Source organism: Bos grunniens, chromosome 5 (assembly GCF_055505025.1).
Source record: "Bos grunniens cultivar Pamir isolate PY7600 chromosome 5, Bosgru_T2T1.0, whole genome shotgun sequence".
Taxonomy (NCBI): Eukaryota; Metazoa; Chordata; class Mammalia; order Artiodactyla; family Bovidae; genus Bos; species Bos grunniens.
The window spans coordinates 68167888-68184324 of NC_141169.1; positions in this window are offsets into that span (position 1 = coordinate 68167888).

Consider the following 16437-nt stretch of genomic DNA (forward strand, 5'->3'; position numbering starts at 1 on the left):
TTATAAGCCACCCAGATTATGGTATTTTGTTTAACAGCCTGAATGGACTAAGACAATTATTCTCCATATTTTCCTTTTCCATCTTCAGCCCATGAGCTACCAGGTTTCCTACTTTTCTTTCAAAAATCTCTGACGATTGGATTGGAACATTCATAACAATATTGAATATAAATATTTTTGATAACTGCATTGACAAAGAGACTTGGAAGTCACTGTGAAGCACATGAGAATATTTAGAAATGGACTTTTCAGTTGACATTTAAATGTCTGTGACATTTTCTCTGCTCTTTTCTATTTGTCATCCATTTCCTATCCCAGATCCTGCTGCTGAGCCACATCTTTTTTTAATTAATTTTTGTTAGAGTATAGGTGCTTAGAGGAGCAACCCCACGTCCAAGGAGCGGCGGCTGCATGGGCACAGGAGGGCCGAGAGGAGCTACTTCAAGGTCAGGAGGGGCGGCCATGAGGAGATACCCCTTGTCTAAGGTAAGGAGCAGTGGCTGCACTTTGCTGGAGCAGCCGTGAAGAGATACCCCATGTACAAGGTAAGAGAAACCCAAGTAAGATGGTAGGTGTTGCAAGAGGGCAATAGAGGGCAGACACACTGAAACCATAATCACAGAAAACCAGCCAATCTGATCACACAGACCACAGCCTTGTCTAACTCAATGAAACTAAGCCATGCCATGTGGGGCCACCCAAAATGGACAGGTCATGGTGGAGAGGTCTGACAGAATGTGGTCCACTGGAGAAGGGAATGGCAAACCACTTCAGTATTCTTGCCTTGAGAACCCCATAAACAGTATGAAAAGGCAAAATGATAGGATAATGAAAGAGGAACTCCCCAGGTCAGTAGGTGCCCAATATGCTACTGGGGATCAGTGGAGAAATAACTCCAGAAAGAATGAAGGGATGGAGCCAAAGCAAAAACAATACCCAGTTGTGGATGTAACTGGTGATAGAAGCAAGGTCCGATGCTGTGAAGAGCAATATTGCATAGGAACCTGGAATGTCAGGTCCATGAATCAAGGCAAATTAGAAGTGGTCAAACAGGAGATGGCAAGACTGAACATCAACATTCTAGGAATCAGCGAACTAAAATGGACTGGAATGGGTAAATTTAACTCAGATAACCATTATGTCTATTACTGTGGGCAGGAATCCCTTAGGAGAAATGGAGTGGCCATCATGGTCAACAAAAGAGTCCGAAATGCAGTACTTGGATGCAATCTCAAAAACGACAGAATGATCTCTGTTCGTTTCCAAGGCAAACCACTCAATATCACAGTAATCCAAGGCTATGCCCAAAAAGTAATGCTGAAGAAGCTGAAGTTGAACAGTTCTATGAAGACCTATAAGACCTTTTAGAACTAACACCCAAAAAAGACATCCTTTTCATTATAGGGGACTGGAATGCAAAAGTAGGAAGTCAAGAAACACCTGGAGTAACAGGCATATTTGGCCTTGGAGTACAGAATGAAGCAGGGCAAAGGCTAATAGAGTTTTGCCAAGAGAATGCACTGGTCATAGCAAACACCGTCTTCCAACAACACAAGAGAAGACTCTACACATGGACATCACCAGATAGTCAACACCGAAATCAGATTGATTATATTCTTTGCAGCCAAAGATGGAGAAGCTCTATACAGTCAGCAAAAACAAGGCTGGGAGCTGACTGTGGCTCAGATCATGAACTCTTTATTGCCAAATTCAGACTTAAATTGAAGAAAGTAGGGAAAACCACTAGACCATTCAGTTATGACCTAAATCAAATCCCTTATGATTATACAGTGGAAGTGAGACATAGATTTAAGGGACTAGATCTGATAGACACAGTGTCTGATGAACTATAGATGGAGGTTTGTGACATTGCACAGGAGACAGGGATCAAGACCATCCCCAAGAAAAAGAAATGCAAAAAGGCAAAATGGCTGTCTGAAGATGGCTTACAAATAGCTGTGAAAAGAAGAGAAGTGAAAAGCAAAGGAGAAAATGAAAGATATAAGCATCTGAATGCAGAGTTCCAAAGAATAGCAAGGAGAGATAAGAAAGCCTTCCTCAGCAATCAATGCAAAGAAATAGAGGCAAACAACAGAATGGGAAAGACTAGAAATCTCTTCAAGACAATTAGAGGTACCAAGGGAACATTTCATGCAAAGATGGGCTCAATAAAGGACAGAAATGGTATAGACCTAAGAGAAGCAGAGGATATTAAGAAGAGGTTGCAAGAATACACAGAAGAACTGTACAAAAAAAGACCTTCACTACCCAGATAATCACGATGGTGAGATCACTCACCTAGAGCCAGACATCCTGGAATGCAAGGTCAAGTGGACCTTAGAAAGCTTCACTACGAACAAAGCTAGAGGAGGTGATGCAATCCCAGTTGAGCTATTTCAAACCCTAAAAGATGATGCTGTGAAAGTGCTGCCTCAAAATGCCAGCAAATTTGGAAAACTCAGCAGTGGCTACAGGACTGGAAAAGGTTAGTTTTCATTCCAATCCCAAAGAAAGGCAATGCCAAAGAATGCTCAAACTACCGCATAATTGCACTCATCTCACACGCTAGTAAAGTAATGCTCAAAATTCTTCAAGCCAGGCTTCAGCAAGACACGAACTGTGAACTTCCAGATGTTCAAGCTGGTTTTAGAAAAGGCAGAGGAACCAGTGATCAAATTGAAACTATCCACTGGATCATGGAAAAAGCAAGAGAGTTCCAGAAAAACATCTATTTCTGCTTTACTGACTATGCCAAAGCCTTTGACTATGTGGATCACAATAAACTGTGGAAAATTCTGAAAGAGATGGGAATACCAGACCACCTGACCTGCCTCTTGAGAAACTTATATGCAGGTCAAGAAGCAACAATTAGAACCGGACATGGAACAACAGACTGGTTCCAAATAGGAAAAGGAGTACGTCAAGGCTGTATATTGTCACCCTGCTTATTTAACTTATATTCAGAGTACATCATGAGAAACTCTGGGCTGGAAGAAGCACAAGCTGGAATCAAGATTGCCAGGAGAAATATCAATAACCTCAGATATGCAGATGATACCACTCTTATGGCAGAAAGTGGAGAGGAACTAAAAACCTCTTGATGAAAGTGAAAGAGGAGAGTGAAAAAGTTGGCTTCAAGCTCAACATTCAGAAAACTAAGATCATGGCATCTGGTCCCATCACTTCATGGGAAATAGATGGGGAAACAGTGGAAACAGTGTCAGACTTTATTTTTTGGGCTCCCAAATCACTGCAGATGGTGACTGCAGCCATGAAATTAAAAGACACTTACTCCTTGGAAGAAAAATTATGACAACCTAGATAGCATATTCAAAAGCAGAGACATTACTTTGCCAACAAAGGTCCATCTAGTCAAGGCTATGGTTTTTCCAGTGGTCATGTATGGATGTGAGAATTGGACTGTGAAGAAAGCTGAGTGCCAAAGAATTGATGCTTTTGAACTGTGGTGTTGGAGAAGACTCTTGAGAGTCCCTTGGACTGCAAGGAGATCCAACCAGTCCATTCTAAAGGAGATCAGTCCTGGGTGTTCTTTGGGAGGAATGATGCTAAAGCTGAAACTCCAATACTTTGGCCACCTCATGTGAAGAGTTGACTCATTGGAAAAGACTCTGATGCTGGGAGGGATTGGGGGCAGGAGGAGAAGGGGACGACAGAGGATGAGATGGTTGGATGGCATCACTGACTCAATGGACATGAATCTGAGTAAACTCCAGGTGTTGGTGATAGACAGGGAGGCCTGACATGCTGTAATCAATGGGGTCACAAAGAGTCAGACACGACTGAGCGACTGAACTGAACTGAACTGATAGTTACTTAACAATGTTGCTTTACTTTCTGCTATATAGCAAAGTGAATCCACTTATTGAATGTATAGAATTCCCAGAAGCTTCTATTACTCAATCAAATAAACAGTTAACAGAGGTCAATTTCAGTTAAAATAGTAAAATAAGCTACCAAAGTTGTAAGCACTTTAACCACATTTTTTAGCATCATATCCATATGAGTTAAGTCTTATTAAACCCATTTTACTGAAGGGGAAACTGTGACTTAAAGAGTAACACAGCTCCTACATGGTGAAGCTAAAATTTGAATCCAGGGTCATATGACCTCAAATCCAATTCTCAACTACTGCATGAGTAGCTTTCAAGCCTTTCAGCCATGCCTCATGGTGAAAAAAAAAGAAAAAATTGCATCTTACATCATAGCCAATGAACACCAACACATATGAACTAGAAGTGTCAAGAAGCAATAAATACCTTACCAGGTATACAACACATTGATCTTCTCTATTCTTTTTGGTCTAGTTCTCATTTTTAAAATGTAGTTATGTGTCTTAGTTGCTCAGTTTAGTTCAGTCGCTCAGTCGTGTCCCACTCTTTGCAACCCCATGGACTGCAGCACACCAGGCCTCCCTGTCCTCACCAACTCCTGGAGTTTACTCAAACTCATGTACATTCAGTAGGTGATGCCATCCAACCATCTCATCCTCTGTCATCTCCTTCTACTCCCGCCTCCAAGTTGCTCAGTCGTGTCCAGCTCTTTGCGACCCCATGAACTATAGCCTACCAGGCTCCTCTGTCCATGAGGATTCTCCAGGCAAGAATACTGGAGTGGGTTTCCATTCCCTTCTCCAAGGAATCTTCCTGACCTAGGGACTGAACCCAGGTCTCCTGCATTGCAGGCAAATTCTTTACCATCTGAACTACCAGGGAAGCCCAAGGTGTGTGTGTGTGTGTGTTAGTCGCTCAGTCATGTCCAACTCTTTGTGACAAAATGTACTTAGTAGTCCATTAAATTGATTGCATAACTTCTTGCTAATTGAGAGACTAATACAGAGACTTAAAATATCACTACATTCCTTATCCAACTTGACTTATCTGGGAGGTCATTACTCCAAAACCCTTTTCTACTTTAAAGATTACTCACCAAAGAGCTAAACACAAAATATTTTAATACAACCTTTTTTAAAATTAGAAAGAAACTTTATCATTTCTATCAACCTCTTCTCTTTTTTAACATGGGACTATTTAATGAAAAGCTCAATTTGATAAATTTAGCAAACAAACTAATATCTCAGTTCCATACTAGATTTGGTTGCTTGACAGCAATAGAAGATACAGGAAAGATATTCACCCTGCATTTGCCTCATTGCTCAAAGCCCTTCCCAAGCAAGCTGCTGGCCACAGCCCCGACCAGACACCACAACACAAGATCCCATTTGCCCCTCCGCTTCAGCTATTTGGACCATTAGCTGGGTAGAGAATGATGATGTGCCTGGCGTGAGAAAAGGAGCTGGACCATGTGAGGAATGAAAGTGAGGGCGTGATAAGTCCCTTCAGTAATGTCCGACTCTTTTTGACCCTATGGACCATAGCCTGTCAAGCTCCTCTGTCAACGGGATTCTCCAGACAAGAATACTGCAGTGGGTTGCCATGCCCTCCCTGCCATGCAGGGATCCAGAGATCAAACTAGGGATCGACCCAGGGATTGAACTCACGTCTCTTACATCTCCTCCATTGACATGTGGGTTCTTTACCACTAGTGCCACCTAGGAAGCCCATGAAAGTGAGAATGATGGGTAAATAATCCAAAGAATCGAGAGAGTAGACACTGAATGGTCGTGTGGCAGGATGGGGCTGGAGAGGCCATGGTAATGACCGACATACCACAGTGATGATGATACCGAAAAGGCCACACAAAGCAGGAGGAAGATAAGTGCGTGTGAAGAGGAGCACACAGATGCCTTGTGCCCCCAGACAAAGAGGAGCTGGTCACTCTAGGTGGGACAAGTCCCATGGGCTTTCTGGTTTCAAATCCAGTGCTGTGTACTCGCAACAAAAACATACATTTTTCTTTCTGGAGATTTGTAAAGAGTTTAGTTCTTTACAACACAAATTTCCTTAATTAAATGGGCTCTTGAAATATTCTCACAGCAAGAATCTGAGAGAAGGGCAGAGTAGGACAAACATAGAGTCACAGACAAGAGATTTCATGGACACAAGATTTATAGAGGACCATTCCTATGCTTTTGTCTTCTGGAATAGTAAAAATCTTCATTACAATGCCTTTTATTTGAGTTATACAATACTTTATAGCCCGCAAAATAATCTGTAAAGTGGGATAATAATTTTACCTGTTTCATATTTTTTGTGGAAGGTGAAATAAGCAAACACAAGAAAAGTCCTTAAATTAAGACTTTCCATATAGTTGATGCTCAGTAAATAGGACTTGATATTATGACAATACTATGACATGGGAGGGTATTACATATGACAGGTAAAGACATGGGCACGCAAGAAACCCCAGGCCATGCTACAGGTTACACAGCTAAAAAGTGGTAACAGAGGTCTTTGGGCTCTGCATCATCCAGAAATATTCCTCAGATATTTATGGAGTCCAGAATCAGTGCCAGGTTCACACCATCACAGTGAATGAGACAGATGCATTTCTTGCCTCCAGAAAAATTACGGCAAAATATTCCTTCCCCACATCTTATGTTTCTATACTATAGGCATCAAACTAGAGAGTTGTTCTTTTTTTCACACTCTACAAACAAGATTAAATTAAGCTCTAATAAGAAAAAGCCACAAGACTAGAAAGGCATGCATCTTCTGCTCTCTTGAGAAATTATAGTTTCCTCCCCTGTATCTGTCTATAGCCTCCTAGGGTTACCACACCATGGTGCTAGGCACACTATATTGTAATTCCTTGAATAATTTTCAGTCCCCATTCTTCACCCAAGACCGTCAGCTCCCTAAGAACAGAAACTCTCCTCAGGGCAGCACAGTGTGCTAGTTGCTCAGTCATGTCCAGTGCTTTGCGACCCCATGGACAATAGCCCATCAGACTTCTCTATCCATTGAATTCTCCAGGCAAGAATACTGGAGTGGGTTGCCATTTCTTTCTCCAGAGGATCTTTCCAACCCAGGGACCAAATCCAGGTCTCCTGCATTGCTGGCAGATTCTTAACCGTCTGAGCCACCAGAAAAGAACAGAGTGGGTGCCAAATGAATAACTGGTTGATTTTAATTCAGTTAAAGGCTAGAGTGCTAAGTCGCTTCAGTTGTGTCCAACTCTTTGTGACCCCATGGACTGCAGCCTGCCAGGCTCCTCTGTCCGTGGGATTCTCCTGGCAAGAATACTGAAGTGAGTTGCCATGCTCTCCTCCAGGGAATCTTCCCAACCCAGGGATTGAACTCGCATCTCTTCTGTCTCCTGCATTGGCACACAGGTCCTTGACCACTGGCACCACTAGGCTCTTATATCAATGCAAATGCCTTGATTTTTCTTAACATTCAAGTTGGTCTTAGTTTTTAGTTCACTGAAAGATTTTTATTCCTTGTGTTGGTGGGGTTCCCCCACCATGGTGATTTTTTTCAGTTTAAGAAATGCATAAGGCACAATGAGACCCAGGAACTACAATGGTTCCTGCCACAACTATCAATAACACTTCAATACATTTTCTAATTAATTATACACATATTTATTAATATCATATTATTCACTATATATATTAGAGAGAGAAGCAAAGAGAGAGATCAAGAAAGATTAGTGAAAAAATTGGTGTAGAATCCTTTGAAGTCTTTTATTAAAATTAAATGTAATTCTAAAGAAAAAATTCAAAACCATCTATCCACTAAAGACAGTTCTCACTTTGAGATAAAGCCATCACTTTGGGTCGATTAAACCTTGCCCAACGTGGGTTGTTTTTTGTTTTTTGTTTTTCCATTATTAACATATTTCATTCCTACCAATTCAGAGTAGAGTGATTTTGAGATCAAAATGTCTTTCCACCAAAGCTGGAGTTTACAAAGTCAACAGTGCTAAATGTTAATGGATTCTGCCCTCATGAACCAGGGGTATGGGGAGGTAGCTGGACCATTTAAAAACTTCATAAAGATCAAAGATTGGGAGTTAGCTATGAAGAAGTGAAGGTTTATAGAGACCCTCAAGATAAACTTTCCAAAGTTGGACTTCTCTCCTGGTTAACCTAAATCAATGGCATCTCTGGGGAATACAGTAAATGTGAACTTTCGTGTGGCCCTTTTATTTGTATGTGTGTGTTTTTGCAAGCACCACGGAATGGCAGAGGCTTCCTCATCAGTGGAACCATGTAGATTCAGAAAAAGCCATCTTCCATTGAGAAGACAATTGTTTTCTATAGAGACAAGAAACAAATGCCTGTGACCCAGGTCACCTCGTCCCAGCAGGCTTTTGCTGCGGCTTCCTCTGAGCAAACACAACAAAGTCCGGAGCAGTCAATCCTGCCGCCCCACACTGGGCCCCTGCAGTTGTGCTCTGCTATTTACCCTTCCTATTAATCTGTCAGTGTTCTAGTCAAACACGCAAAACAATATGGTGGGCGCATAGTTCGATTGGCCATTGCTAAGTAACTTGGGCCAAAGATGAAGAAATGGAACTTCCAACCCACAAAATGTGAGGCCCAATCTGGCTGTTCGAAAACTTTCAACAATACTGGGGCATGACAATTTTTCAGGGTGGCTGTGATTTAACATCTTTGTCACCAGAAAAGTGGTCTCATTAATGACATTCCACTCTGGAATCTAAATTCAGGTCATGTCTCTGTTCCTATCACTGCGGGATAGGACCGTCTGGGCGTTTTGGAGAGGAAGGTGCTCCGAGTGAGATGCCATCATCCTGTTAGTGATGGGACTACTGGATTTGGTTTGGCACACAGGTAAGCCTCTGGCTAACAACTGAAACATTCTTTGAAATGAAAAATGTCATTGTTGATACAACACTCTTGGAACACTAAAATGTTATAGCTCCACAGTTCCAAAATGTAATCCAAATTATCAAACAGTTGGAGTGAATTTAGTAGCTCATTTCCTCACTCCACTTTCCTCCTTTTCTGTTAGCCAAGAGGAAGCCTCAGAATCCTTCTCAACACAAAGCTCTAGGTGGCCATTTTTAATCTGTTAGGATTTGGACAAAAGATGAAGCAAATAAGTCATTCCAGCCCTGGAGTATCAAATAAACAAACTCATCAGAAAATAAGATGAATAGATGATCAACAACTGTCCGAGGCATTCTCTGCTAGTAATACAGGGCATGCATTTCCCTGTTGTGAATTTTCAGAAATCACACAGGGTGGGAAGAATATGTAGAGGTATTCATGCATCTGAGAGGCCGGGATGCAGTACAACAAAGTGAAAGAAAATATGGCTGTTGAAGTCAGGCTGACTTGGGGCTCAAATTCCCCCCATTTACTATTTACTAGCTACTCAACCTCTGGCAAGTATATAAGTCTGTGCTGAGATATGTTTGTTCATCCATCAAATGCAGAAAACCAGGTTGTATAATACGTAAGTCAGGACTTTTCAACTCTGGTCCCTGCTCCATTTTTTCCAGCTATTTACTTCACAGACCAGAGGCATCTTTGGGTTCATATCCTTGCAGTTTTTGACCCAAGAGGAAAAAAAAACCCTCTCTTCCCAGCTGGAGTTTAAAAATTGAGAAAAAGAATTCTGATTGGCTTGACTGAGTTGTGTCACTCACTGGACTCCCACCATGGGGACTCTGATTGGCCCAGACTGGGTCAACTGCCCACCAGTTGCCAAGGTCCTGTGCTCAGGCTATCCTGAGAACCTCAGTGACAGTGGTAGAGGCAGTTTCTCAAAAGAAGTATTGAGTGGTGAAAATACTTTCCTGGGATAGACAAAACAGTAAATGTGTGCTCTAAGACCACATCAAGTGAAAAAAAGTAAATAAAATAATACATGCAAAGAGCTTAGTAACTGGTACATAGTAGTATTCCATAGATGGTAGCAAAAGTGATGGTATTATTATTATAAATCTCCAGTCTCAAAAGGTACAATCAGTAGGAGGGTGATTCACAGAAAGATATTTAATGCTTCATATCAAGTTCATCACTTCTTGATGTCAGTTTTAAGTCTGGCTACTCAGATTGTGTGCTCAAATAGCATTCTCAGTGAAAAAGCCGAGTGCAATGGTCATATTTATCCTACTTAAATTTAAATTTAGCTAATTCTAGTTGCAGAGATTTCACTTTGGTCCAGCTCACTGAAGAAAAGGTTGTGTTAAAGGATGCAATTAAGAATGTGATTTATTTATGCATTTACTTGTGCTCCTATGTGTCAGTCACTGGGCCAGATGCTGGGTGACCCAGAGAAGCAAAACTGACCAAGTCTCTGCCCTCAGGGAGCTGACTTTCCAGCAGGGGAGCCAGAGAGACCAGCTATGGGGGAAAATGAAGCACCATAAAAGGGGGGAAAAGCACAGAATGGATTTTAGATAGAGCCAGGCCCTCTGAGGAATGGCATCTGGACAGAGACATGAACCAAGCAAAGGAGCTACGAGAATGCTTTCCCCAAGGCCAAAGAGAGAGAACGGTGAGTACTGAGTCTGGATGTGGGGCAACGTAACCAGAGCAGAGCAAGCAAGGTGATGGGGATGGGAAGTGATGGTAGACAGCTTGGCCACCCTCTAAGAGGCCTACAACCATGTTACCTTACATGGCAAAAGGGACTTTGCAGATGGGATTAATTTAAGGACCTTGAGGTGAGGGCTTTGCCCTATATTATCCAGGTAAGCCCAGCATCATTACCAGGATCCCTAAAAGTTGAAGAGGAAGGCAGAAGAAAAGGTCAGAAACGCACTATGAGAAAGAGTCAACCCAGTGTTGCTAGAGTGAAGGTGGCAGGAATCAAGGGATGTAGGAGGTTTCCAGAAGTTGGAAAAGGCAAGGAAACAGAACCTCCCTAAAATCTCCAGAAAGTAATGCAACCTTGATTTCCCAGTGAGACCCACGTCAGACATAAGACCTGCAGAACCACAAATAACAGATTTGTGTTGCTTTAAACCAGTAAGTTGGAGAAGGCAAAGGCAATGCACTCCAGTACTCTTGCCTGGGAAATCCCATAGACGGAGGAGCCTGGTAGGCTGCAGTCCATGGGGTCACGAAGAGTCGGACACGACTTAGTGACTTAACTTTCACTTTTCACTTCCATGTATTGGAGAAGTAAATGGCAACTCACTCCAGTGTTCTTGCCTGGAGAATCCCAGGGACGGAGGAGCCTGGTGGGCTGCCGTCTATGGGGTCACACAGAGTCAGACATGACTGAAGCAACTTAGCAGCAGCAGCAGCAAACCAGTAAGTGTGTGATAATTTGTTACAGCAGCAAAAGGCAATGAATATAGTATCATTCTTAACATTACCAGATGGTTATGTGTCAGTGAAAAGTCAGTGTTTTCTTGAAAACCTTGACTTATGCAACTTATCAGGAGTAAACCAGTTGCTTTAAAGTGAGGATATAAGCCCCACCCTAATGATCTGGAGCCATCTTTTAAGTACACAAAAGAAAGAATGGCAGAGAAAATAGGGGCTGTCTCTCAGGTTTTCCTAGCAGAGATGTAATGTATCCTTAGAGTGGCAAAATTTTTTATGAGGGGATTAAAATAGGATGCTATAATTTACAATGATGTGGATAAATATGGAAATTAAGGGAAAGTTGAGCACAGAAGAACTGATGCTTTTGAACTGTGGTGTTGGAGAAGACTCTTGAGAGTCCCTTGGATGGCAAGGAGATCCAACCAATCCATCCTAAACGAGATCAGTCCTGGGTGTTCTTTGGAAGGACTGATGTTGAAGCTGAAATTCCAATACTTCGGCCACCTGATGTGAAGAGCTGACTTATTTGAAAAGACCCTAACGCAGGGAAAGATTGAGGGCAGGAGGAGAAGGGGACAACGGAGGATGAGATGGTTGGATGGCATCACCGACTCAACAGACATGAGTATGGGTAAACTCGGGGAGTTGGTGATGGACAGGGAGGCCTGGCGTGCTGTGGTTCATGGGGTCACAAAGAGTCAGACACAACTGAGCGACTGAACTGAACTGAACTGAAGGGGATGTTCCAAACTATAAGACCAACAGCACTGAATCAAGAATCAAAACTGTTGGCTAAAATGGAGCAAATCTACTGACATAAAAATATGTAAGAAGATGCATTACCTCTCATACACTACCTGCATCCTGACTGCAAAGGGTCTGATTTAGAGTCAATGAAAATGCTTCTTCTCCCATTGCTCCCTGCTGTATCTCTTTAGACATCCGTTCCATGAGTTCAACTCCCTATAAACAGCAGATGGAGAAAGAACAGCTTAACAGTGATGAGACAATGAGGAAAATGACATTTTTAAGATACTGAATCATCCTAACTATGAACATACTTCTTTTCAGTGACTGTCAACAAAATTATATACTTTTCTACATAAAGTTCTTGATCGTCTTTGTAAGATGTAATCTTAGGTACTACTGGGATTTTTGTTTGTTTGTTTGTTTGTTTGGTCAGTTTTACTTATTTTGCATTATAAATGGTATCTTTTAAATTACATGTTTTTCTAATTATGTTAAGGGTTCAAAAATGTGATTTAATTTTATATACAGTTTTAAAGCAGCAAATTAGCTAAACTCTCATATTAAGTCTCAAATGTATGTCTATAAATTATTTGGGGTTTTGGTGTGAACAACTGTATCACCTGCTAATAGTGACACTATGTTTCTTCCTTTCCATTTTTTACTGTCTTACTGCACTAGCTTACATCTCTAAAATAGCACTGAACAGCTTAGTGGTAGTAGGCACCCATGTTTTTCCCCAAAACAAATTTATTGTAGATATACTGAAATAAATAAAGCTTGCATGCACAGGCCCCTGTGAGTTCTAGGAATTACTAGGATTTGCACCATATTCAATGGTGACTCACTCCAGTACTCTTGCCTGGAAAATCCTATGGGCGGAGGAGCCTGGTGGGCTGCCATCCATTGGGTCGAGAAGAGTCAGACACAACTGAGCGACTTCACTTTCACTTTTCACTTTCATGCATTGGAAAAGGAAATGGCAACCCACTCCAGTGTTCTTGCCTGGAGAATCCCAGAGACGGAAGAGCTGCCATCTATGGGGTCGCACAGAGTTGGACATGACTAAAGCAACTTAGCAGCAGCAGCAGTACCATATTCTAGGTAGAAAGGGCAAGGCTAGAGAAAGTGGGAGGCACTTCTGACAAATTGCTTTAAAAGGTCTCAAAGTGACAAAACTAAACACACTTTTCCCATATGATCCAGCAACCATGCTCTTCAGCATTCACCCAAAGGATGTGAAAACTTCAGTTCAGTTCAGTTCAGTTGCTCAGTCCTGTCCGACTCTTTGCGACCCCATGAATCACAGCACACCAGGCCTCCCTGTCCGTCACCAACTCCCAGAGTTCACTCAGACTCACGTCCATCGAGTCAGTGATGCCATCCAGCCATCTCATCCTCTGTCGTCCCCTTCTCCTCCTGCCCTCAATCCCTCCCAGCATCAGACTCTTTTCCAGTGAGTCAACTCTTTGCATGAGGTGGCCAAAGTACTGGAGTTTCAGCTTTAGCATCATTCCTTCCAAAGAACATGATCTCCTTTAGAATGGACTGGTTGGATCTCCTTGCAGTCCAAGGGACTCTCAACAGTCTTCTCCAATACCACGGTTCAAAAGCATCAATTCTTCGGTGCTCAGCTTTCTTCACAGTCCAACTCTCATATTCATACATGACCACTGGAAAAACCATAACCTTGACTAGACAGACCTTTGTTGGCAAAGTAATGTCTCTGCTTTTGAATATGCTATCTAGGTTGGTCATAACTTTCCTTCCAAGGAGTAAGCGTCTTTTAATTTCATGGCTGAAATCACCATCTGCAGTGATTTGGGAGCCCCAAAAATAAAGTCTGACACTGTTTCCACTGTTTCCCCATCTATTTCCCATGAAGTGATGGGACCAAATGCCATGATCTTCGTTTTCCGAATGTTGAGCTTTAAGCCAACTTTTTCACTCTCCTCTTTCACTTTCAAGAGGCTTTTTAGTTCCTCTTCACTTTCTGCCATAAGGGTGGTGTCATCTGCATATCTGAGGTTATTGATATTTCTCCCAGCAATATTGATTCCAGCTTGTGCTTCTTCCAGCCCAGCATTTCTCATGATGTACTCTGTATAGAAGTTAAATAAACAGGGTGACAATATACAGCCTTGATGTACTCCTTTTCCTATTTGGAACCAGTCTGTTGTTCCATGTCCAGTTCTAACTGTTGCTTCCTGATCTGCATATAGGTTTCTCAAGAGGCAAGTCATGTGGCCTGGTATTCCCATCTCTTTCAGAATTTTCCACAGTTTATTGTGATCCACACAGTCAAAGGCTTTGGCATAGTCAATAAAACAGAAATAGATGTTTTTCTGGAACTCTCTTGCTTTTTCCATGATCCAGTGGATGTTGGCAAGTTGATCTCTGGTTCCTCTGCCTTTTCTAAAATCAGCTTGAACATCTGGAAGTTCGTGGTTCACGTATTGCTGAAATCTGGCTTGGAGAATTTTGAGCATTATTTTACTAGCGTGTGAGATGAGCGTCATTGTGCGGTAGTTTGAGCATTCTTTGGCATTGCCTTTCTTTGGGATTGGAATGAAAACTGACCTTTTCCAGTCCTGTGGCCACTGCTGAGTTTTCCAAATTTGTTGACATATTGAGTGCAGCATTTTCACAGCATCATCTTTCAAGATTTGAAATAGCTCAACTGGAATTCCATCACCTCCACTAGCTTTCTTTGTAGGGATGCTTTCTAAGGCCCACTTGACTTCACATTCCAGGATGTCTGGCTGGTAACCATGATCACACCATCATGGTTACCTGGGTCATGAAGATCTTTTTTATATATTTCTTCTGTGTAGTCTTCCCATAGTCAACACTTGTTCATGGGTATTTTAGGATATTGGCATCTATATTCACAAGTAAAACATTTTATTGACTTTGTTTTTTTACACTACTTTTGTCCAGTTGGCTATCAAATGCATTTTAAAATTTTCACCAGTTTTTATGTACTATAACAGTTTCTATAATGTGGAGCTTCTGTTTCTTTAAAACATTGAAAGATCTTGCTTGTAAAACTGTCTGGGCTTAGAACCTTTTTTAGAGTTAATTATTTGAAAGCATTTTTCATCTTTGTCATGACTACTGTTTAAGTTAAGCCCTCCATCTCTCTTGAGTGAATTTTAATTGTTTTTGCATGTCAATATGATAATTTTGTTGAGGCTTTTAAATGTATCCCCCCAAAATTTTTCTACATAGGGGTTTCTTATATTTTAAATCTCTATATGTACTAAATTAAGAGGAAACTCTGGTTCATGGATTTTATTTCCTTGAAATTACAGGTATAATAGCTTCTGTTTTGGGAGAAGGCAATGGCAACCCACTCCAGTACTCTTGCCTGGAGAATCCCATGGACGGAGGAGCCTGATAGGCTGCAGTCCATGGGGTCGCTAGGAGTCAGACACGACTGAGCGACTTCACTTTCACTTTTCACTTTCATGCATTGGAGAGGGAAATGGCGGCCCACTCCAGTGTTCATGCCTGGAGAATCCCAGGGACGGGGGAGCCTGGAGGGCTGCCGTCTATGGGGTCATTAAGAGTCGGGCACAACTGAGCAACTTCAATTTCACTTTTCACTTTTCACTTTCATGCATTGGAGAGGGAAATGGCAACCCACTCCAGTGTTCTTACCTGGAGAATCCCAGGGACGGGGGAGCCTGGAGGGCTGCCGTCTATGGGGTCGCACAGAGTCAGACATGACTGAAGCGACTTAGCAGCAGCAGCAGCAGCAGCTTCTGTTTTATGCCTCAAGGGAAAATATAGAAATGGTCCCCCCCTCAAGAGATAATTTGTGAGACTGGAGAAAAGCTTATATATACAGGGCTAAATTTATCAAGAGTTACACCTTTAAAAAGGTGATATAGGTACAGCTCTCACTGTGTGTTTTTCCTTGCTTCCTCTTCTACCTTCCTGTGCCTGGACATAGTAGGTCTGGTTTCTACAAGGCAAGTTCCTGCAGTCAATATGGTGAGCATACCTCATAGACCTTGGCAATAGGCCTGCCAATTACTATTTTCCTTGTGAATTATAATCAGTCATTTCAGACTGGAGAGAGTGGGAATTCCATTCTGGTTTGAACTCAAGCCTCAATTCCCCAATTCATCTCTATCAGGAGCCCTTTACTCAGAGAGTAATTTGGCCTGTGTTAATATAGATGATTAGCTTGATGCAAAACATCAGCCTTTACCCTATGAAATAGGACTGAAGAGAATGAAGGAATGAAGGGAATGATTTTCCAAACATAACCCCTAATTTTTTGGATACATCTCTTTTCATTCTCAATTTTATGTGTTTGTGATTTTGTTTTGTTTTTTTTTTTTCTTAAATAGGCTTTCCAGCAATTTGCATGTTATTACTGTTATTTCACAGTCTAAACTAAGAGATTCAGTCTGGGTCAAAAGTGACTGTAAAGACCTCAACTTCATGAGTTTATACATCTTCATTCTAATGTTACTCTACTCACATGGCACAGTTTCTTTACATAA